This window comes from Crinia signifera, chromosome 3 (genome assembly GCF_055691185.1).
Source record: "Crinia signifera chromosome 3, ASM5569118v1, whole genome shotgun sequence".
NCBI lineage: Eukaryota > Metazoa > Chordata > Amphibia > Anura > Myobatrachidae > Crinia > Crinia signifera.
In genome coordinates, this window is record NC_139219.1 from 99,082,414 (window position 1) to 99,105,575 (window position 23,162).

The following is a 23,162-nucleotide window of genomic DNA, read 5'->3' on the forward strand; positions in this document are numbered from 1 at the left end:
CCAGAGGAAAGGCTGCAGCACATTTTTAACTTAAAGTAGGGGAGAGGCACCAACTTACTGTCAGTTTGGAATGGCAGTTGCTGTTTCTCCCCTATTTGAATTTGAACTGTGTTGCAACACCTCCTCTGGAGATGCCACAGGAATTCTTCCTGGAATAACCTGTAGCTTTATCTCTTGTTCTGTAGGATACGGCATTCAGAGCCATAGTTATAACCTTTACAGTAGGTTCCTGATTAACTGCCTTCCATGACGGTAGTACATCACCCCTGGTTTCTAAGGGTGTGATGTACATTAGCGCTACTTAATGTACAACTAAAGCTGTTTCTGCTTCACCTCTTGTCTAGCAATGACAATGAGATGTATTAGCATCTCGAAAACTGTAGTGAATTAGAAAATTCCCCACTCCGGTGATTAATGCAAGACCCCCTAGTGCATTAGCATAAGGCTGATTCGTTGGCCGGTTCCTCTTCTCATGCACAAGATCTTGCAAACATTGAGAAATCTCTTGCGCAGATGGACCCTTGGAGTCAACGCTGCACATTAGAATACAAGAGTGTGCTTATCATTGTTTCATTAAATTGTAATCAATTTTTGTTGCCATGCAATAGTATGGCTATGGCAAAATTGTTTGATGATTCCATATATTGCAGAGAAAGTGATTTTCTCTATGTTATCTGGTTTCACACATACCGATGCTCAATAAATGTGTGAAACAGTGTTGGTCATAGCACATCTGACAGTTTCCACTTCTTCATATATCTCCCCACATACCTCATATACTGCAGGGCACGATTTATGTTTGTAAGTAAAGCAAAAAAAGCACGTACATTTGTATCTGGAACAAACCATGTTGCCATGTATGGAAACAAGGTACATTTATATATTTTTTTCTGTGCAGGGCAAATACTGTCTACTTTTGCATGGTTAGTCACATTTATTTTATACTTTAATCACACATCCCACACAAATCTAAGGGATACATTTACAAAGATGTGAGTTCTATAGAAGATGGTATGTTGTCCATAGCAAATCTCCAAAAAATATAACACAAAATGGTACACTACTAGAATATCAACTTACTTTGTTAGTTAGAAATACAATCTTCAAAATTATACACAAGCGCATATGTAGAAAACTTGACCATGGCCCCTCCCTGCCATCCCATTAATCCTGACACACACACTCTCTCGTTTCTCTCTTTTTCTCATTCCTGCTTTTTTCCGAGAAACATATTTTCTCTCCCTCCGTAAATACCCCAACTGTCTCTCCCCCAACTCCCACTCCCCCTCTCTCTCTCTTCACCTGACACCCTCTATGTCTATCACTTGCCTCCCTCTTACTCTCTTGATCCACTAAGGGCATTGTGGTGATATTGGCAGGGCACAAAGTTCTAGTTATGTGCCTGGCTATATGTCAGGTCAATCTGGTGGATTATACCAACATATTGGGCATATCGCCTAGTGCAGGGGTGGGGAACCTCAGGCCCGGGGGCCGTATGTGGCCCCCGGAGCCAGGCTGAGTGGCCCTCCCACCCGCCCGGCAGTTTTGCGGGGAGTCAAGTACAGGGGAATTCTCTTGAGAGGTCGTAGTTCTCGCGAGATTCCTCTTAACCAACAGCAGCTGGAGACTGTCAGTCCTATACAGTGGCAGCCGTCGGAGCGTGGGACGGCTGCAGCAGGACAATTTGTAAGAGAAATTTTTACATATGGCCCCCCAAGGATTTTCTCCCAATATGAACGGCCCTTCACACAAAAAAGGTTCCCCACCCCTGGCCTAGTGTGTATCCACTATTGTACACTCCAGCAGGTTGTTTGCCGGGTTGTCCCATTGGGTGTACTGCATGCCTGATTGAACAACTTAGCAAACAACAGCATGCATTGGAATGCATCCTTTAGGTACTGTGTATCGGGCAGCAATATATGATTCAGCGTGTACAGGGTGGCATTGTATTGTTAAATTGGCCAGCATGATGGCTGGATACATAGACCATCCAGTAGGTACCCAGCTTTAGTACATAATCTGCCTGATCTAGTGAACAGCCATGCAGTTAGTAAGCAGCACCATAATGTGCACAGATAATTCAGCCAGATTGTGAGCATATACCATGCCATTGATAATGGTTGGACATTACAGCATGCCTCCTAAAGGCTGCAGAAGCTCTTCAGAAGGATTCTTTAGAATGTCAGCTGTGTGTAACAAGTGAACAAGAAATATAAGAGATGTGACAAATGTGCTAGACCAAACAGTGGCAGAAAGGCCCAATAGTGACATTTACCCCTTAGAAGCAAACTGCAAGCCTTGATACAGATTTAGGGGGAGATTCTCTAAGGTAAAAATGCAGTAAAAACCCAGTCATCTGGGTTTTTACCGCATTTCGGGATGCTCTAAGCAAAATCTGGCGATGCCCCATAAAAGCCAATGGGCTTCTAACGCGAACCCACCTCCGCCCCGCACGGACCCCTGCCACCCCGCATGGACCCCCGTCGCCCCACATCACCCCCTCACCTGTGTCCGGGCAGCACAGAGCTGTGCTGCCCGGACCTGTGACCTCCTCCCTGCACTGATCCTCTTCCGGGTGCAGGTAGGAGGAGAGCCCGGCGCAGCAGCAGCAGTGCCGGGTGTGGGAGGGAGGGGCACTGGCATAACTATAGCACCGCAGCCCCCGTCACTGCGGGGGGGGGGGGGGGTGCTGTGCATATGGGGGCGCCGGGGGCTGCGGTGCTATAGTTACACCTCCCCCCAATCCCCCGCAGGCTTACCTATTTCGCTGGTCCGGGCGGCTCCGTTCTTCAGCTGAGGACCACCACAAAATGGCCGCCCCATATAGCACACAGTTCTCTGAAACTGTCTGCTGTATGGGGGCGGCCATTTTGTGGTGGTCCTCAGCAGAAGAACGGTGCCGCCGGGACCAGCGCGAAAGGTAAGGCTGCGGGTGATTGCGGGGGTTTGAATGGGCGGTGGGGGGCGCCCCCCCTAATGGCGGGGGGGTGCCCAAAACGTAGCTACGCCGCTGGGGAGGGGGGAGCCGCCGGGACCTGCTGGGACCCGGCGACTCTCACCCCAAAGGACAGCTCTTAACGCAAGAGCTGTCCTTTGCTATAATTATCGCATATGTTAGAACATATGAGATAATTATGATTGCGATGGGCGGCGAAGAGGCGCGGAGAGTTTTAGAGAATCTCCCCCTTAATCTTTGGAAAATATGGAAAACATCCAACAGCAAACTATCAAATAAAACAGATGGATAGAAAACATAATCGTCAACGAGAGGAGGGTGGGAGGGGAAGAAATTAAGGTGGTGGGAGCTAACTTAAACTGCGAAGCTGTAAAATAGAAAAAAATGGAATGTACTATATACTGTAGATGTCTCTAGTTTGACAGTACCTGGGAAGAACAGGGTGCAGAGAAGGGCACAGCAAAAGAGAACAAAGAATCACAAAACTGAATAAAATAATGCACCATTTTTAATTGAGGATTTTTTTCCACAAACAGGAGGTGTGGCTTTGCAGACATGAGGCCACTCCCCCTGGCGCACCTTCTTTGCACATGTATAGTCCACCCACTGCTGCAGTGGGGAAAACTCACCCAAGTGATGCCACTGCCACTGTGTTTTATGATGTATTAACAATTCAAGGCCAGCAGTTATGCAGCGTCATTCATATTTTCCGTATTTGGAAGGAATTTCCTCCTAATTATTTTAATCAAGGCACTGGACAGCAAATGACTTGTTTCTTAATTTTACTGTGAAAAGATCAAACAGTATATACTTTTTTTTTCTTTTCTCTTGGCACCACTCTACGGTTTCAGCTAAAACAGAATTATGAGCTGTGTGGAAACATTTCATCTTGATTTATGTTTATCTTTGTAAGTGGAAAGGGACTAATGCTTCTGTCATATTTATACATAGTTCTTTTTAAATGATGTTGTCTGGGTTGTTTCCATTCTCACCCTTTGTCACATTTCAGTTAGAGGAACCTCTGATATGTATCAGCCTTTTGCTTCTTATCCTCTGATCACCCTGCAAAAATATGCTTTAGTCAGCACAAACAATTGTATGGTCACCGCAGCACACAGAATAGCCGGTGCCAAAACTGACTAATGTTAGAAATACAGACCCTTAAGAATGCGGCTGAAAGAGATACAGTATAATGGCATTCCTTTCACTCTGCACTTGCATTACACACTACACATTGTATACATCCACTAATTTTCTTGGGGTAGTGTGAGAAGTCTTAGAGCATGGACCAAAGGTTTTCATGTATGTAACACAGACTTGTGGTTTTTTCCCCTCTCTTTCTCATACTGGGTCCCTCAGGATGTGACTGGCTGAATGGATACCCATATCAGCTGCAAACTATTAGATGCAAAATACAGGGAATCAAGCACTGGGAGTTAAAACACATAAGGGATCCAAGTCTGATTTATTTAAATATGCCCAAACCCCCTCATCATTTTACAGGAAAACATTTGATGTTTCTTGCCAAAAGCTACTGAGGCAATAACTCTAATGGAGGCTAACTGATAACACTGTTGGTTATACTTGTGTAGAACTGGAGGGGCTACATGATTTTTATAGGGCTTATAAAGTAAATATATCTAGAATCCACTCAATTTAATGTATGTGAATATATGTATGTGAATATATTTACATTGTTTTTAAAATGAAACGGTATAGAAGCAGTGGCGTAACTAGAAATTTTGCTCCCCCAAGCCAAAAAAGTGTCCGGGCGCCCCTCCCTCCCCCACCCATTGCCACTTAAAAAGTAATAACATCATGATCCAAAAAAGGGGGTGTGGCCTCAGTGCATGGATTTGCAGGACAAGACTACCTTATACTCCAGTTTTGCTACCTGCATGCCCAGACATTGGCCACCACAGGAAAAAAAATCCTGATTCAGGCCCCTTACATTATTTGCCATTTATCCTCCTTATAGTAATGCTCCTTACACATCATGCCACACACCGCTATGCCAAGTACACATTACACCACACCGCTGTGCCTATTACACATTATACCACACACCATAATGCCAATTACACATTATGCCACACCGTAATGCCCGTGACCAATTATGCCACACACAGTAATGCTCATTATACAGTATGCCACACAGGTAATGCCTATGACACCAGGGCCCTTATTCTGATCGGTGCGGCCCGATCAGAATATGCGGGCGCGACCGTGCAGGCGAATCCCCGCCTTCCATACGGATCGCCACCTGCCGTCCGTACGCGGATATGTGGCGATCCGCATGAAATTGGACGGGGATACGCCTCCTCCATGGTGGGAGCAGCCCCTGCATTCGATGGTCGCCAAACATCGAATGCAGGGCCGCACGCTCCACCAGGTCCCGCAACACAAGACCACACGGACACTTGTCCGTGTGAAATCTTGTATGGGGGCGGGCAGCTGACATCCGGCGATGTCAGATGCCCGCCCCGTACCCACGCGTCACGGCCTCATTACCATGCATACGCCCCGCGTTTGCATGGGAACGCCCATGAAACGCAGGGCGTATGCATAGGGTAATGAGGATAAGTAGCCCCTCACGCCCCTCTACGCCCCCTGTGCGGCGTATAGAGAATCCTTGCGGCGAAATCGCCTGCACATGCGCAGAGTGACCTCTGCACATGCGCAGAAGATAAACATCGGCGGCCCGTACGCAAGCGGGAATATCCGCATCGATCAGAATAAGGGCCATTATGCCACACATCACAATGCAGTTATAAATTATGCCACACCACAATGGCCATGATACAGTATGCTACACAACACAATGCTCATTACACATTATGTCCATTAGTAAGACTACTAATTACTTTTAAATTACCTGCTCATTGCCAGAGGTTTAATGCTTTTGGTTCCATTCTTGTTGCCAGGGGTTTTCATGCACTGGGTGTCATGCTCGTTGCCCGGGGATTCATGCGCTGGGTGTCATGCTCATTGCCAGGGGGCAATGTTTGTTGCTAGGGGGTTTATGCACTTGGTGTCATGCTCGTTGCCAAGGGGTAATGCTTGTTGCTAGGGATTTTATGCACTGGTTGTTATGTTCATTGCTAGGGGTGTGTAATGCTCATCGCCAATGGGTAATGCTGGTAGCCAGGAGTTTCATGCGCTGGGTGTGTATTGCTCATTTCCATGGGGTTATGCCTGTTGCCAGGGGCTTCATGCACTGGGTGTGTATTGCTCATTGCCATAAAGTAATGCTTGTAATTAAAGGAATGAGGAAGCAGTCCAGACACAGGAGCAGGCACAGGAATGGACCTCCTTCCTGTCAGATGCTAGAGGTCCAGTATAGTGCAGTAAATGCAAAAACATTTACTTTTATCTTAATTTGACTAATTTAAAGGGGAAGATTGCAACATTTGAATCATTTAAAAGATTGATGTACCACAGCACCAAGTAAAGTAGGTTCTGGTAAATCTTCCCAAATGGAAAGGTGCCCATACACGGTGCGATTGCACCGTGCAATGCGTGCTCCCGCAGACATCTCATCGCACAGAACAAAAAGTATGTGCTTCACATACGTTTTGTACTGCCTTTGGATCGCATCGCATGTGATTTGATTGCGTGCGATCTGATGCGATTTAGTACAAAATGCACGGGTGCTATTGCACCGTGTATGGGCACCTTTAGACTGCAATTTGCTGGCACCGGCCACTCAATTTAAACTGTTGGTTGGTTTTTCATTCTGGTGCCTTCATATTGCATTTGGGCAATTGTGTGATTCTACTACCATAATACTACCATAATACTACAATAATGCTGTAACAATTTTGTATTCTCTAATGTCATTGTGCTATAATAAAACCAAGCTACTAAATGTACTGTAAAACTAAAGCCATTTACTGTTTTGAACACAGAGCTGGGCCATAGATTAATGAATAATTCTGATCTTTCTAAGCAACTTCAAGTAGCAAAAAAAAGAAATTGCATTAAGTTATAAAACAAATTTCAGTGTTCAAAAGTTAATTCACCCTAGTTTTTGGCAACTTAACATAACAAGTACAAACAAACCATTAAATATTTTATTATTAAATGATCTAGACCAGGCATGTCCAAAGTCAGGCCCGGGGGCCAATTGTGGCCTGTGCTGTCATTTCAAGCGGCCCACAGCCTCCAGCTGGAAGCGGGCAGAGCATCAGATGTGGGAAGCACAGCACAGGACACTAAAGGTGGGGCCCCGGTGAGCGTGCATTTACCTTGCTCTCTGCTGCAGTAAGGAGGTGCCGGCCGCCACAGTCAGATGTGTTTGGCGTCCTACCCTTGCTGCTGCAATCATATATCACCCTACTCCACAATCACAGTGACAGCAGTGTTTGGGGAGGGGGGCAGAAAGGGGGAAGCTTGCTCCCGTAACATGCAGAGTGGAGGAGGGCAGCAGCAGGAGCCCAAGCATCTCCTGTCCTTGCAGTGCCTGCTTTGCCTCTCCTTCCTCTGGCTCACACAAGGGGCTGGGAAACATACAGAGAAGGGAGGGGGCAGAGTGGGGGACATACAGTGAAGGAGGGTCAGGCTGGAGGACATACAGTGAATGGAGGCAGTGATGGCCATTCAGAGAAGGGGGAGCAGGGTCAGGCTGGGGGACATACAGTGAATGGGAGTCATACAGTGAAGGGGGGTCAGGCTTGGGGACATACAATGAATGGAGGCACTGATGTACATTAAGAGAAGGGGGCAGGCTGGGGGACAGAGTGAATGGGTGCAGAGTGGGGAACATACAGTGAATGGGGAACATACAGTGAAGGAGGGGCAGGCTGGGGGACATACAGTGAATGGGGGCAGGCTGGAGGAAATACAGTGAAAGGGCAGGCTGGGGACATAGAGTGAATGGGGCAGCGTGGGGAATACACAGTTAATGGGGAACATACAGTTAAGGAGGGGCAGGCTGGGGGACAGACAGTGAAGGAGGGGCAGGCTGGGGGACAGACAGTGAAGGAGGGGCAGGCTGGGGGAAATAAAGTGAAGAGGCACGCTGGGGGACATAGAGTGAATGGGGGTAGAGTGGGGGACCATTCTGATGTGATTAATGATTCAAAGAATGTCAGGATGAATGGTCGGCCCCCACACATTTACACTTCACCCAATCTGACCCTCATCGCAAAAAGTTTGGACACCCCTGATCTAGACAATGTCAAGTTCAAAGAAAATCACCTTAGGTCCCTGTACTCAGTACAATTAGGGTTTCTGGTCAGGGGTCGACAGAAACAAGGGGTCGATTCTGATGTTTACATTTCCTGCACACGTGTCTGGGCTGCTGCAGTCGGCACACAGACGCTGGGAGTGAGGAGCCGGATCCACAGGCTGCTGGCAGCCGCATTTTGGTCCAGTTTGACCTCTAGCATCTGTCTCGTCCATGGCGGCGGCCATTTTGGTAGGGACACTTAGCAGATGGCTTGTCCGCACAGTCAATCTGCTTGAATCAGTGGCAGCGCCCCATGCAGCCCTTCTCTTTCAAGCATCCGCAGTGGCTGCAGGGGTGGTAGTTACACCACTGTATAGAAGTGAGATGATCTAACTGTTCTGCAAAACTATTCATTTATAGGGAATAAAAGATGGATTTTCAATGCTACAAATAATTGAAACAGGATTCTGATAATAATTTTCTTTTACATTTCATAAACATTTTATTAACATTTAATTAAATAGAATCAATATAGTCTAGCTTAACTATATTTGACACCAACTGAAGAATCCGGCAACCACATTTGCATTTACAGAGCAGCAGAACACTTTTACTCTATCATGATATACTGTATAAGTTGATGCCACTTTGTTAATGGACTTTGACTTCCTTCTTTGCATAAACTTCATTATCTGTACTACTTTCCCACTATTGATTTTGCAGTGTAAATGATTGCCGCTTTAAAAAAACCTGGATATTTCTTACCATAGCTCTCACTTTCTGAATCTCTCATCCTATTAAATTTCACCCTTACTGTTTATTCACCTTATGACAGGGGGTCAACTGCCCTCCTCCATGGGACACTGCTACCCATGGGTGGGACAGTCCCCAAAAATGGGACTGCCCAGCGAAAAGCAGAACAGTTGGGAGGTATGATTATTGTTAGCACTGATAGCAAAAGTCTTTCAGTGCCATACCTCACTGTGCAGGTAACCCCACCCCCAAAGTGTGACATCATATGCTCAGGGGGCAGGGACAGTTGGGAGGAATGTGGTTGTGCTAATGAGTACCTGTAAAAATGTATGCAAATACATAAAACGAGGCACATATTTTTGCATATCACTCTTGTTTTGTATTTTACAATGAATAGAGGAAATATTGCAGATATGTAAGCAGTGTGTTCTGCAAATGATTTAATTTTATCAGTGATTTCCAGAAACGTACAAGTTATCTAAAAGAACAACAGGCTGCAAATAAAGAATGAGCTGTACTCAATTGTACTCTGATTTATAATTCACAGTACATGGCAAACATTAGTGCAAAGGAAATTATTATTATATTTTTATTTTAGGCTGTTTATTTTAGGCATGATTACTTATCTCAAAATATCTTTCAGTTTTTTAATGGGGTATTACAGGTTTGCATTGAATATATTTTCGCTGCATCACTAATTATTTTCTTCCCCCCTCCCACTCTGCTTGTTTGTCCAAACTGTCCCGATTTTAGCAAAACATTCCCAATTTTTGGTCAATGTCCTGATGTTCCCTTGTGTCTTAGCAGAGCAGCAGTGAATAGATTTTATGGAGAGAGTTACTGGGGCCATGGTCAGCAGTTCCTAGAGCTCTGGGTATGCCCACCACAGTAATGAAATTGAGGGGAGTGGCATGTGTTCATCCCAGTCGCACAGACCTATATATTGATAAATATATAGATATGTATATTACATATCTATATATTTATATAAAATAAACATACGGGCAGCACTCTGCTTATACATGTACAGAAGCGGGTGTCCTCCTTAGGTGCTCATGACAGAGCCGAACATGCCAATAGTTTACCTCTTTGAGTCCCAGCATCACTCACAGCGACTGATATTTTAGTATAAATAAATACAAATACAGCCAAGTCAATTAAATATTGCACCCAAAAAAAGAACAGTCGCTGTTAGCAGCGCTGGCATTTTTAATGGATGTTTAGAGGATCTTTCACAGCAATGCTGGCACTCAAAGGGTTAAAGGCGGCACTTCAAATCAATATTTGATTTGACACAAATGCAGATGGAGTGCCTCTTTGAAGCTGTTGGTATGTATATGTAGAGTATATATATATATATATATATAAAGAAATACCACTGCACAAAAACCTCTCTCCAATGGAGGAATGTATCAGGTCCCCTGTTGCGTGAAGCTTTACTCTAGGACTTGACCAAAGCCCAGCGTGTACTTGTAAGCGAAAGAAAAAGGAGAAGCGCACAATGAGCAAAAGTATAACACAGTTCTTTTACTTGCAATAATGCTCACATACATGGGGGTAAACGATAAACAGCTTGAGCGACTGGGGCGGACGGAACCACTGCCGGCATAGGCGGTGGTGGAGTGAGGCGAGCAGAGACGGAGACGGCAGCATCTGTGATTTCAGCGTGAGAGGCTGTTCCTGACGAAAAGATCTTATTTCCTATGCTGGCAGTGGTTCCGTCCGCCCCAGTCGCTCAAGCTTGGCAAGCCCCTAGACACACCAGCCCCCTAGATCCATTTTGACCCTCATAGTGCCAAGCTGAGGTGTGCAGTCTTGAATGTTGGGACTCCAACCTGATTAAAAACAATCTGGGACAGGTGGGTGGGGTGCTAGTTAAGGAGGAAGGCGTCTCTAGTTCCTTCCAGTGTGTATGAATACACAATATATAGTACATAGGGGGAGGGGCCCTAAACTGCACACTCTGGACATATGAGGTGCTACCTGCTGAGACCTGTAGTGCAGCAAGCAGGAGGAGGAGTTTGCAGGTGCACACTAAATGAGGCGACACTGGACTTTATCACCATCGACTACTACATCTGGCTATTCCACACAGGCAGTGGTAACTAGGCAACAGCAGCAGTGGACGCTACATGGCAAGAGACCTGGACCAATTCTAAAAAGTCAAAACACCAAGTCACATGAGAAAGCATGTACAGTATGTTACTGGTAAAACTTTAAAAAAGTGCGGACAGAAAGATAAACAGCACTGGTAATTTAGAGAATACCTATACGAGACGCAGAAGTCCTAACAAATAGGACAGCAGTGGACTATTAAAGAAATATAATATAGGACAATTGCTCATACAACCTCTTAGGGCTCAAGTTGTAACAGTCTCTTTTCTCTGTCTCCACCACGAAGATTGGCCGGTACATGGTCGATTATAATGTACCTCAAAGTAGCTAGGCTATGTTTTGCAAAAGCAAAATGTTTTGCCACAGGTTGGTCATTTGGTTTGTTAATCAGGGCCGCATCTTTTTTAGTAATAAAAGAAGGAAGACTGCATTGGAGTAACAACCAAATTTAAAAGCAATTAATAAATTAAATTAAATCAACAATGTGACTGGCCAGTCAAAATAACATATTTAATTAATATAATAAATAAAAATAAACATAATTAATATTCAGCCTCCCCTTCTTTATCTTTTTCATTAGCATCAAGGATTTTCTTACAAAGTGCTTCATCTCTAGATATCTTGTCAACTTTGGATCTAGCCACATCCAGAGTTACTTGGGCATATCTTCTCATCCTGAATTTTAAAAGGGATGAGGGGACCTGCGCTAATATAGTCTCTAATAAGTGATGTGCTACTGTATTGTACCTTATGACAAATAAGATGAGACAGGTGTGTGCTGCAAACAATGAGTATGGTTTATTGCACGTATCTAGTCAATCACTAATGGATGCATACATACGAAATTGCTTAGTGGGGCTTGTGCAGGGTGGGAACGGGTTATCCAGGTAACCAGGCTCAGTCCTGGTTGTGGGTGGGCAAAGTCACGTGGCAAACGGGGGTGGGGGTATGCCAAATGCCGGATAGTCTCTCGGTGTATATGGCAGAGATACACTGCTGGGGTCACGGAGCAGTGTGTTAATCCAATGTCTGTGAGTGGCTGGCGGGGTGGGCAGGTGTGGGTAGGCACAGGCTGGTGGTGCGGGGGGCTGGCGTCCCGTCCCCTCCGCAGTACACCTCTCACCTGTGCTTCCCGCTGGTTCTTCTTCTGGTCCTCCGTCTGTCCCTCGGCGTCTTAAAGGAATCCAAGCCGCAGCTTGATCGTGCAAGCGCTGCACAGATCAGCCGGGCTCCACAGGGATGTATAAAGACCGCGACTTCCGGGTGCTGGTCTCGCGAGAACCGAGCGCCCGGCGTCACAGTCTCTCCTGCAGGCTCTACTCCCAGCCGGGAGGAGACTTAAGGTGGTTGGTAATGCAGTTGTAGATGGGCTGAATGTAGCTTCAATGTAGCTCCAACGCGTATCGACCACTAGTGTCAAACTCTCCCTGAAGAAGACCCTAGTGATCGATACGCGTTGGAGGGTCTGGTTTGATCTTGTGATTTTTTTCACCCGCAAAAATTGGGAAAATGGTAAACCCCGTTTTAATACCTGTGGATGATGGCTCTGTCCTAATAAGGTCGTATTGCGATCCGTTTTTTAGTAAAGATTGACATTGAGAGCTTTCCTTAACAAATAGTTATGAAAACATCCAGGTATTTGACAGTACTCTGGCTTATGGAGTGTGTAAACTTGATTGGGCAATCTAGAGCATTTATGTTATCGATGGCAACCACAAATTCAGCCATAGTACCCGTCCAGAACCATAGCACGTCAATGATGTAACGTGTAAAGAAAGTAGCCAATTTATTATAAAAAAAAAACAGATCTTGTTCAAGTGCTGCCATATATGCGTTGGCATAAGACGTGCTATGGGTGAACCCATGGCACAGCCTGAGCATTGTTGGAAGCATTAAAGAAAAAACATTTGCGTTGTAAGGTCAATTGGGGAGCCATGGTAGTCAGGATTTGCTTTGAGAAGCTCCCTAGTTGCTTTAATACCAGCAATGTGGGGAATGCTTGTACTGTATATAAGCTACAAATGTCTAACATGACCAACCAAATGTCAGCAGGTATGGTTTCGACAGCCTTAAGTTTGATTAATAGTGCAGTAATGCAGTATTTTTTGAACAGCCAGTTGTAGAAAATGGTTCAGAAATTATCGGCCTTATGAATTTTGGAAAGGCAGTACAGGAGGAGTACTCATGGAAAGTCAACAGTCAGGTACTCCTTCACGTTAACTGGTAAAGTGTTTAGATTGTAAGGGTTTCCTCCCTACTAAAGAAATCTCTTAATCAAATATTTCTTTTAAGTCTAGAGGTCTCAATTTTCCAGTTGAAAGAATTACATTTATTTGTTGGGACAAATAATAGTCCTTTATCCAAGACTTTAGTTTCAATGGCAGAAAGTTGAGGATTCAAAATATTAAAAGTTAGGTCTTCTTGTTGCGAGCTCGCCATTTGAAGTCTATGACCTTGTCCACCTCATCTGCAGGGTTGTTGTCTTTTTCTCATCCTGCTCAACTCCTAACCTCCACTGGGGGGCACAGAGTGCTTTTTGAAGCCGCAGATCTCTTGCCAGTTTCACAGGCTGAGGATGCAGAGTCAAAATTGGTCTCCATGTCCGTGGTAGAGTGATAACATCAACATCTGAAACTTTATTTTTATTTTGGGGTCTGTATGGGCCAGACAGCCATCTATAAACACTTTTTTCTATATATTCCCTATTGACCTGGTTAAATTTGTTTTTCTTAAAGGCAATTAAGTCCTTTTTGAAGGTGGCCAGATGTGTGTTATTCAGCTAATCCTGGTCAGGATCATGTGTTAATTATGTTAATAAAATAAAAATAAAAATAAAAATGAAAATAAAAATAAGAAAATCAGCATAAAATTATTAAAAAGCATGTGCAATAATAGCAGCTGATAAGGTGCGGTATATAGTTACCAAGTCCTGGTAGGTTTGTTTCTTTTCATATGCGCATATGAAGCCAGGTGCTAATGTCCAAATTTAGGGGTAAAATACCAGCGCTTCGTGGGGATGATAAAAAGCTGTAGAGTTAACCCAACAGGGTATTTGTAATCCACAACGAGAATTTTCAAGCAGCTTTGTATTAGCAGAAGAAAAAAATATAATGCGCCAATGCGGTCGACACTTTTGTGTCGATGAAGACGACAGCCACAGGTCTTATATGTCGGTAGGTGATCTGCAGCGGATCCCAGTGAGAGAAATGAAAACGCCAAGTGCCCTGCGTACTGTGTCAGATGGTAACAAAGCAGCTGTACCGGCCAGACAGCCAAGCACGAGCCGCTAGACACTGACGCGGGCGGAGGCTGTTTAAGGGTGAAAGTCCCATGCGTTCTGCTAGAGACGCGACAACTGTATGCCGCAGTGAGTTCGGTGGCTGTGTACCGTCTTCAGCAACACACCACTGCTGCGCCTGTAAGAGATTACCGGGGACCGAGGTGTGATGAATAGCGTGGAGCTCAATACTTGAGAATTTCCTCCAGGTCCACTGGTTCAAATGGCGGCAATATTTTTATTTTCATATTTATTTTAATTTTATTTTATTATATTTTTTTGTGTATATTCTGTGTCCATTAATTTAATTAACGTAATTAATGCTTGTATGATACATTTACCTATTAAATTGTTTACTTGTGTGCAAGAGGCGCCCACTGGTATCTCTTTCTTTTTGTAAACCCTTGTTTTGGGGGCGGCAACCCCCTTCTAGAGGGCAGCCATTTGCACACAGCACACACACTGACCCATAGCGCTCAGAACATACCGCTCTCCAATTTGTCCATCTTCATTCAGACATTAAGGCCCTTATTCTGAATCGTGCGGTACGGCCCGCGTGCGGCCGTACCGCCGATGTTTTCAGTCTGCACATGCGCAGAGGTCAATCTGCGCATGTGCAGCCCAATTCGCCGCAGACGTAGTTCGTCCGCCGCAAAGGGGGCGTATAGGAGCGTGAGGGGCTTCATACCCTCATTTCCCTATGTGTACGCCCCGCGTTTCATGGGCGTTCCCATGCAAACGCGGGGCGTATGCATGCTAATGAGGGTATGACGCCAGTGATGGGGGCGGGAAGCTGACGTCGCCGGATGTCAGCTCTCAGCCCCCATACAAGCTATCACACGGACGATTGTCCGTGTGGTCTCAGCTTGCGGGACCTGGTGGGGCGTGCGGCCCTGCCTTCGATGGTCGCCGACCATCGAATGCAGGGGGCAGCTCCCACCATGGTGGAGGCGTACGCCCCACCATTTTCTTGCGGATCGCCAGCCGTCCGTGTACGGACGGCCGTGGCGATCCGTATCGTGGGCGGGGATTGGTTTGTGCGGCCGGAGCACCGTGTGCGGCTCCGGCCGCACAGATCTGAATAAGGGCCTAAATTTGCTATTTGACACCCTCTGACCTGCTCCAGCTCCTACATGGTGTACCTGATTAAATGCCCTTGTGGCATGGGCTTTGTAGGGAAGGCGATTTAGATTTTTCAAAGAGCGAATTGCCCTACATCGCACAGCAGTTCGTGCGGCCCTGATGAACCAACCTAATGACCAACCTGTGGCAAAACATTTTGCTTTTGCAAAATATAGTCTAGCTAGTTTGAGGTACATTATAATTGACCATGTAATCCCGACTCAAAACATTGAGTATAGCTATATTCAATGTTTTATGTCTGAATTATTGTACACAAGTCCGTGGGTGCCTGCTTTTGGTGTGGTGTGTATGTTATATTGCTGGAGTACCATGGCAGTTGCCTTTGGTAGAGAAGGGTGCCTGTCATTTGGAGTTCTATCTATATATATATATATATATATATATATATATATATATATATATATATGTGTGTAGTAAAAGAGTGTGGCCTTGACCTTGCATTCCTACCCTTATAAGGTAGGACTTCTTCAACGTTTGTCTGTTCACACCTTGACAAAGAGGCCTGCGTCTCGAAACATTGGATTTTATGTGACAAATGAATTCACTTTTCTTTCTTCAAACCCAGGAGTGTCGCTGTATTTTTATAAGCCTGCTTATGTTTTGGACCCACAGAGGACCTTTCTCAAGGCAGCAGCAGTATCAAAAAAATCCAGCTACTTTAATAGCTGGATTTTGGGAGGGGAAGAATTGGGTACCCAGTTGTTGCAACATAATATTCAAACACTAACTACTATAATTAAATTTAAATATATCTGTGTTCATCCACACATACAGTAATTTTGGGAGTGATTTAGTACTTTTCTTAGGGCCAGATGTACCAAAGCTTGAAAAGTGATAAAAAGGAGAGTGATAAACAGCCAGCCAATCAGCTCCTAACTGCCATGTCACACGCCTCTCACTCAGACACACACACACACCTCTCACTCGGATGCACATACACCTTTCACTCAGACACAAACAGACCTCATGGGCCGGCGCTAGACGCTCAGCAGGTCCTGCAAAACAGGGAGGTGCTGCGCTGAATAGGCGCACTCCCTGTACTGCTGACCCTGCTGCTGTGCGCTGCGGCTCTTAGCCGCACTGCACCTGTCATCCTGTATGGACAGTGCAGGAACATAAGGAGCATAAACTCAGAGCGGCTCCCCTCTCCGTCACTGTCACTACAGCCAGCGCAGCAGCGCTGCCTAGCAGAACGGGACAGCTGAGCGACGGCTCAGCTGTCCAATAGTATTTAATAAAGCAGCCTGCAGCTCCGTGACTGGCTGAGCGTGCAGGCTGCCCAGCAAGGAAGAAGGAGGTGGGATTCCGCCATCAAGGTAATGGAGCTATCGGAGCCAGTGTATACTGCTTGGAGAGAGAGAGGAACCTGCAGGCTCTCTCTCTCCTATTCTGCTTGTGTACAGCCTGTCTGCCTGCTTCATCACAAGTAAGGCAAACTGTACAAGTTTAGTTTAAGGGTTTAAGGCTATGGGCACACACACACATATATATAGATATCTATATATGTAGTTAGAGATATTTATAGATAGATAGATATCTATATCTATATCTATATATATATATATATATATATATATATTGTATAGAAGAAAAGGGTATTATTTCCATTTTCATACACGTGTATGTACTCCTGTACCTGTCGACTATGGCTCTGGTGCCCTCTGCTGTGTATGGACACTTGTATATCAGGTGAATGAGCTGCACTTAGAGACTTTTCAAAAGTGCTGTGCTTTCAAAAGGGTCTTTGCTGATGTGATGCTTTAAATATAGCACTTTATTCTACTTGAAAAGTCCCTGAGTGCCTCTCATTCACCCGATATAGAAGTGTGTGTGTATGTGTGTGTATATATATATATATATATATATATATATATATATATATATATATATTATAATATAATATATATTATAAAATTACCAGCGTCCCAAGGAACTTAGAGGTGGCACTTCATTGATTTTTCAAATGGTGTTTCAAAGCCCCCAGGCCTTTTCATCGGGACGGCAGCCTGTTCTCGGCTCTGATTTAGCATTCTGCCCAGACCCCCCACCTCATTGCTCACTCTCTCTTCCTCCAGAGGTGCCCACATAACATAAATTAAGCAGCACTAATACTGTTGGCACTGTGTATAAGGGGTATTACTGTGTAGCCTAACATGTAATAGGGGTACTACTGTGTGTCATAATGTGAATATGTGGTGTATTGGAAATAAAATTGTGCTACTGGTGTAATATGATATGTGGGTACTATTGTGTGGCCATGTTTCTTGTAAAATGAAGCTCTTTTGTTGTTGCGTGCGCTGAAAGTATTTGAGGGCGCAAATTTATATTTCGCAGGAGGGCGCCAAGCACCCTAGAACTGGCCCTGCAGACCTCTCACGCAGACACACACACACCTTTCATGCAGACACACACACGGCTCTTACTCAGAAACACACACCTCTCACTCAGATGCACACACACCTTTCACTCAGACAAACACAGACCTTTCATGCAGATACACACACACGCCTCTTACTCAGACACACACATACCTCTCACTTGGACGCACACACTCCTTTCACTCAGACACAACTCTTTCACTCAGACACACACCTCTCACTGAGATGCACACACCTGTTTTACTAAAAAAAAAAAAACACACACACTCCTATTACAACTAAACAAACACAACTTACCCAAGGAAAACACACACCTCACTTAAGAATCTACAAACATATAAAATCATTGTGCCCCCAACCCACCTCACCCCCCCCCCCCACACACACACACACACTGCAACATGAAGCAGGTGATGTCAATGCTTACCTGTGTGTGGCTATATTCCCCACACCCGGTGCATGAGAGTGCATCAGCCAGCTACATACTGTAAAGCCTGGGAGGACCTGTGCGCAGCAGCTCCCCCAAGTGTCAGTCGCTGCCAGCTCAGTCTCTGTGTGAGAAGAGAAGGCCGCTTCCATGCCTCTGCTCCTCTGTCGGCTAATGAAATGTAAAACTGCGGGGAGGAATCAGCAGGCAGCAGGAGACAATGAGGAAGAGCCCCTGAAGACCAAAAACCCGGCGGCAGCTGACTCCATTGCCTCCTGCAGTTCCGCCACTGAGCTAATCTGTTGGATTGGTTATCACTCTCCGTTTTTTTCACTTTTCAAGGCTTAGTACATCTCGCCCTCAATACAGTTTTTTATTTTTTCTATTTTTATCAAGAAGGAGTTGTTCACTGTCTTTATTGTCTTAGGGCCGTATTCAATCCCAGATTCTGATTGGCAGAACGTCCCGGCAGTTGGCAATCCGGCTGTTTTTGCCCAGCTCGACTGAAACATGTCAGCCAGAATTCAATGTTTCAACCAGGGCTGGATTAACAATGGGCCTGATGGAGCTACAGCTCCAGGCCCACTCTCCAAGTAGGCCCATATTGTAGCTGAGGGCCAGGGCTTTCCAATGAGCCCAGCCCCGTGTCACTAGCCTCCCGGGAACCGGAGATACTGCCAGGCAACCCTGGAACGTTTTCGCCGTAGGATAACATGGGACCTGCTAATTCCGACCCCCACCCAGCCATTTCCCCCTCCGGCATCACAGAAGCTCGAGGTTGATCTCAGTCCAACCCAAATCGCTGGGCCTTGAATCTGATACCAGGCTGGTCCATATGGGTTTATTGGTACTAGAGATATTGCGGGTAAACCAATTTTATCATTTCTGAAATGTCATTTCATGGCTGTTCATGTTGTTTGAGGACAGATTTCTATGGCAGTTTCACAGGACCAAAATCATTCGAAGCCCACATGTAAATGGGTCAGTTGGTTCCGAAGATATAGCTGGTTGTTTAATGGGATGGGGGTTGTTTTCTCTCCCTCTCAAACCAGAAAATGCAGGAACTAGGCTGGTGTAAAAGGGGCCAGCCGGGGATGTCTCTGCATTATCATGGGACCATATTCCCGGGTAAGTCCCTGCATTTTCTAGTGTGATAGAGGTATTATTTCAAATAGCCAGAACTTGCAATGCTCTGAATATAGCCGGACAGCCCCCTGCTCTCTGCCTGGCTGTCAATAGCTGTCATTTCTGCCCGGCAGTTACCGTGAGCATGTATTCCCCCTTGGCAATGAGAATGGAACCCCTGGCAATGAGCATGGAACCCCTGGCAATTAGGTAAGCAGCACTTATGTAGCATAATTTTGAATACGCATTATGGCGTTTGGTATAATGCGTAATGGACATTATGGTTTGTGGCTTAACATGTAATGGGCATTATGGTGTAAATGTGCCCCTTTGGCGCGCAATGCCCCTGTTTATGAAGCATATTGTGCATTATTGCTCAATATGTTTGGTATAGTGTGTATTTTGGCTCAATCCATGTGGCAAAATGTGAATTTTGACTCAATCAGTGTACCATAGTGTGAATTTTGGCTCATTCCATGTGGCATAATGTGTAAGACGCAAGTACAGGATGAGGGTGTGGTATTTGGTCCCGACAGTTGGGATCCCGACAGTCATTAGCCCGATGTCAGGATCCTGACTGGCCGGACTCAGACAGCGGGGCAAGTGCAACAAAGCCCCTTGCGGGCTCCCTGCACTCGCCATGCAGCGGGCACCTTTGGAAGGCACCCGCCAATATATCTCCCTGCATTTTTCCTATGCCAACCACCTGCCTTTTCCAGGCATATATAATTAGTTGAAAGTATTCACACAAATAGAGACACACCCATGAGCAGACCACCCAAACAGAACATTGGTCACGCCTACCACATTATAGGTGCTGGCCACAACCCTTTTTATTGCGCATAATAGGCCATTGATAATTTTCAGCTCTAGGCCCATTTAGACCTTAATCTGGCACTGGTTTCAACTGTCGAGTGTCGGAAAGTGTGCGTGTTGGCGAAAAAAGCCACAGATTGTCGAAAAGCAGCCGTGAATTTGTCAATCCGTGGCTGTTCAATACAAAACAGATCCAACTTAAAGTCGGATCTGTTTTGTCGGTATCTGACTTCAGTGCTGTCAGAAATGGCAGCATTGAATAGGCGGCGACCGCTATTTCCCCCGGTGGAAATAGCGGCCGCGATTGAATACCGCCCGTATTCTTTTTACTGTTTGCCCTATACTATAACATGAGTTTTATTTTGCGGTGTCATAGATCTCTTTTGTGATTGTTTCCTGTCATTTTAGTCAGTTTCTGAATGAGTCACCTTGCCTGGAGACTGAATTTCTTGAAGTTCTTATTAATAAAAGCCATATTATTTTAATAATCATTAAGAGCTTTCCAAAATGTACTGTACTTTGCATGCTCTCAATAATTGGTTTAGTGTTTCTGCAAGTCAGATTGTAACAACTCACTGAATTTAATTAAAGTGCTTAATGTCTGGTTGGAACAGGCGTGCTGTTCCTTTCATCTGACCTACACATCCTGATAACTTATATCTGTATCATCTCCGTAGATTTCACAATGGCGTCAGCAATCCACTCTTTTAAATATATGTGCAATATAATTACTTCAAAGAATTGTAATTCTCATACCACTGGCTTATATTTTAGGTATGTGATTTACCAAACAAGAGCCACTTCACTGTAGCCACTTTGCATTTGATAACATAGTTTTAGGAGGATGACCTTGTTTTTTGTAGCTGCACCTAAAACCCACTGCTCCCATAGTGCAGGTTTCCATTCTTCTTCGCTTCCGGATGCTGGCGGATATTAAAATGCGGCACCGTTTGGTGAGCGAACCAATCAAAGCTTTGATTGTTTACAAGTCGGTGCCATATTTTAGCAGTGCAGGCGGTATGCGGGGGGTGCTGCATATGGAGACCCAATAAGAGAGGACATATCTGCACTTAAATAGCCATCATGCACCGTAATCTAAATATTTATTTCATTTTAGTTTAGCTCTATTATGTTATATTAACTAATAGATGATATAACAGTTTTTACATTGTCAATGTTGCTGTCTCCCACTTTCTGTTTCTTTATTTGTTTGTCCTGTGGGCCAGTTTCAGACCTGCTGGGTTTTGCGTATACAGAGTGAAGCGAGTTGGTAAACGCCGCCCCGATGCAGGGCCATCTTAACAGCATTATGGGCCACCGGGCAAAGCAGTCCAGCGGGGCCCCTCCCTACACAACCTTGTGAGTGTCGCTGTACTGTATGTGTGTATATATATGTATATGTTCATACAGGGGCGGATCCAGGAGAAAATGACAGGGGGGCACCATCAGGGCCGTCTTAACAGCAGTGTGGGCCCCTGGGTAAAGCAATGCACTGGGGCCCTTACCCATTCTCCCCTCCTAGGGGTGGGGGGTGCTATTAGCAGCAGCTTTGATGTCCCATGGGTGGCAGGGGGTGCTCTATCTTCCATTCAACATGTAGGACCTGGAGCAGTAACTTCTGCTAATTACTCCTTTATTGCACAGGTGGTGGGAGGGTGAACACTAACGTGTGGAAGGGGGCACTGAGCTGAATGACGGGTCCCTTGTAAATGACTTCCAGGGAGGTAGGGGGTGTTTTATACACAGGGGAGGGTTGGATAATGGAGTGGGCTTAATATTCGTCATTTTCCGGTGGAATGGCAGCTTGTTTGACTGCAGATATCGGCAATTATCTGTAAACAGATTTCTTAGCCTTCAATAGTATAAAAACCTAGAGTCCCATCTTTCAGGAGGTGCTGGGGACTTGGGGATCAGAGATCAGGAGCCAGAGCAATCCATTTACAAAAATATAAAACTGTACACCAGACATTTGGAGCTGGAGCAGGGACCGGCTGCTGGAAGGCTGGGGGTGTTTTATACACAGGGGAGGGTTGGATAATGGAGTGGGCTTAATATTCGTCATTTTCCGGTGGAATGGCAGCTTGTTTGACTGCAGATATCGGCAATTATCTGTAAACAGATTTCTTAGCCTTCAATAGTATAAAAACCTAGAGTCCCATCTTTCAGGAGGTGCTGGGGACTTGGGGATCAGAGATCATGAGCCAGAGCAATCCATTTACAAAAATATAAAACTGTACACCAGACATTTGGAGCTGGAGCAGGGACCGGCTGCAGGGACCGGCTTCTCTGGTTCTGAGAAAGATAGAGACAAGCCGCTAGTGTTGACAGAAAGGGGAGAGTCCCAGCTTTTGGACTATACTCTCAGAAAAAACAAGTCAGAGAGAACCTGAGAAATATGACTGGGAAGTAAATGAGTAATTAGCAGAAGTTAATGTGGACTGCTGCTTTGAAGTTGGATATCTCCAGTTCCCCAGGGCCGATTTTCAAAATTCTGGTATCCCTGGAAAAAGGGGATCCTCAGCTATCAGAAAAGGGCCCGTATACACCTGGGGCCCCTGGGCAAGTGCCCATTAAGCCCATACGAAAAGACGGCCCTGCCCCGATGAGCTCTCACCCCCTGGCCCCTGTGCACATCTGTGAATGCGTTTGCAGCCATGCATTTGCAGCCATGGGTTTGCAGCCATGCACACAGCCATGCACACAGCCAATCACTCACCATCTAATTAATTTTTCCCATGCTCGAAGCGCTGAGTAAGTCTAGACTCACTTGCCGCTGCAAAGGCCATGGTGAGAAGGAATCCACTGATGATGTCAGTGGCCCTCCATCTCAATGCCCGGGGAACTCTGGAAAACACCTGTTTTATGCCCACAAACACCCAGTGCCTGTCATTCACCTTGTGAGCGGCAAGTAAAGGCTAGCTTTCTCATGGTCTGTTCTCTAGGAGACCCCGCGCATGCACACAGCGTAACATGCGCATGCATCGTTTTTTGATAATTTGCTA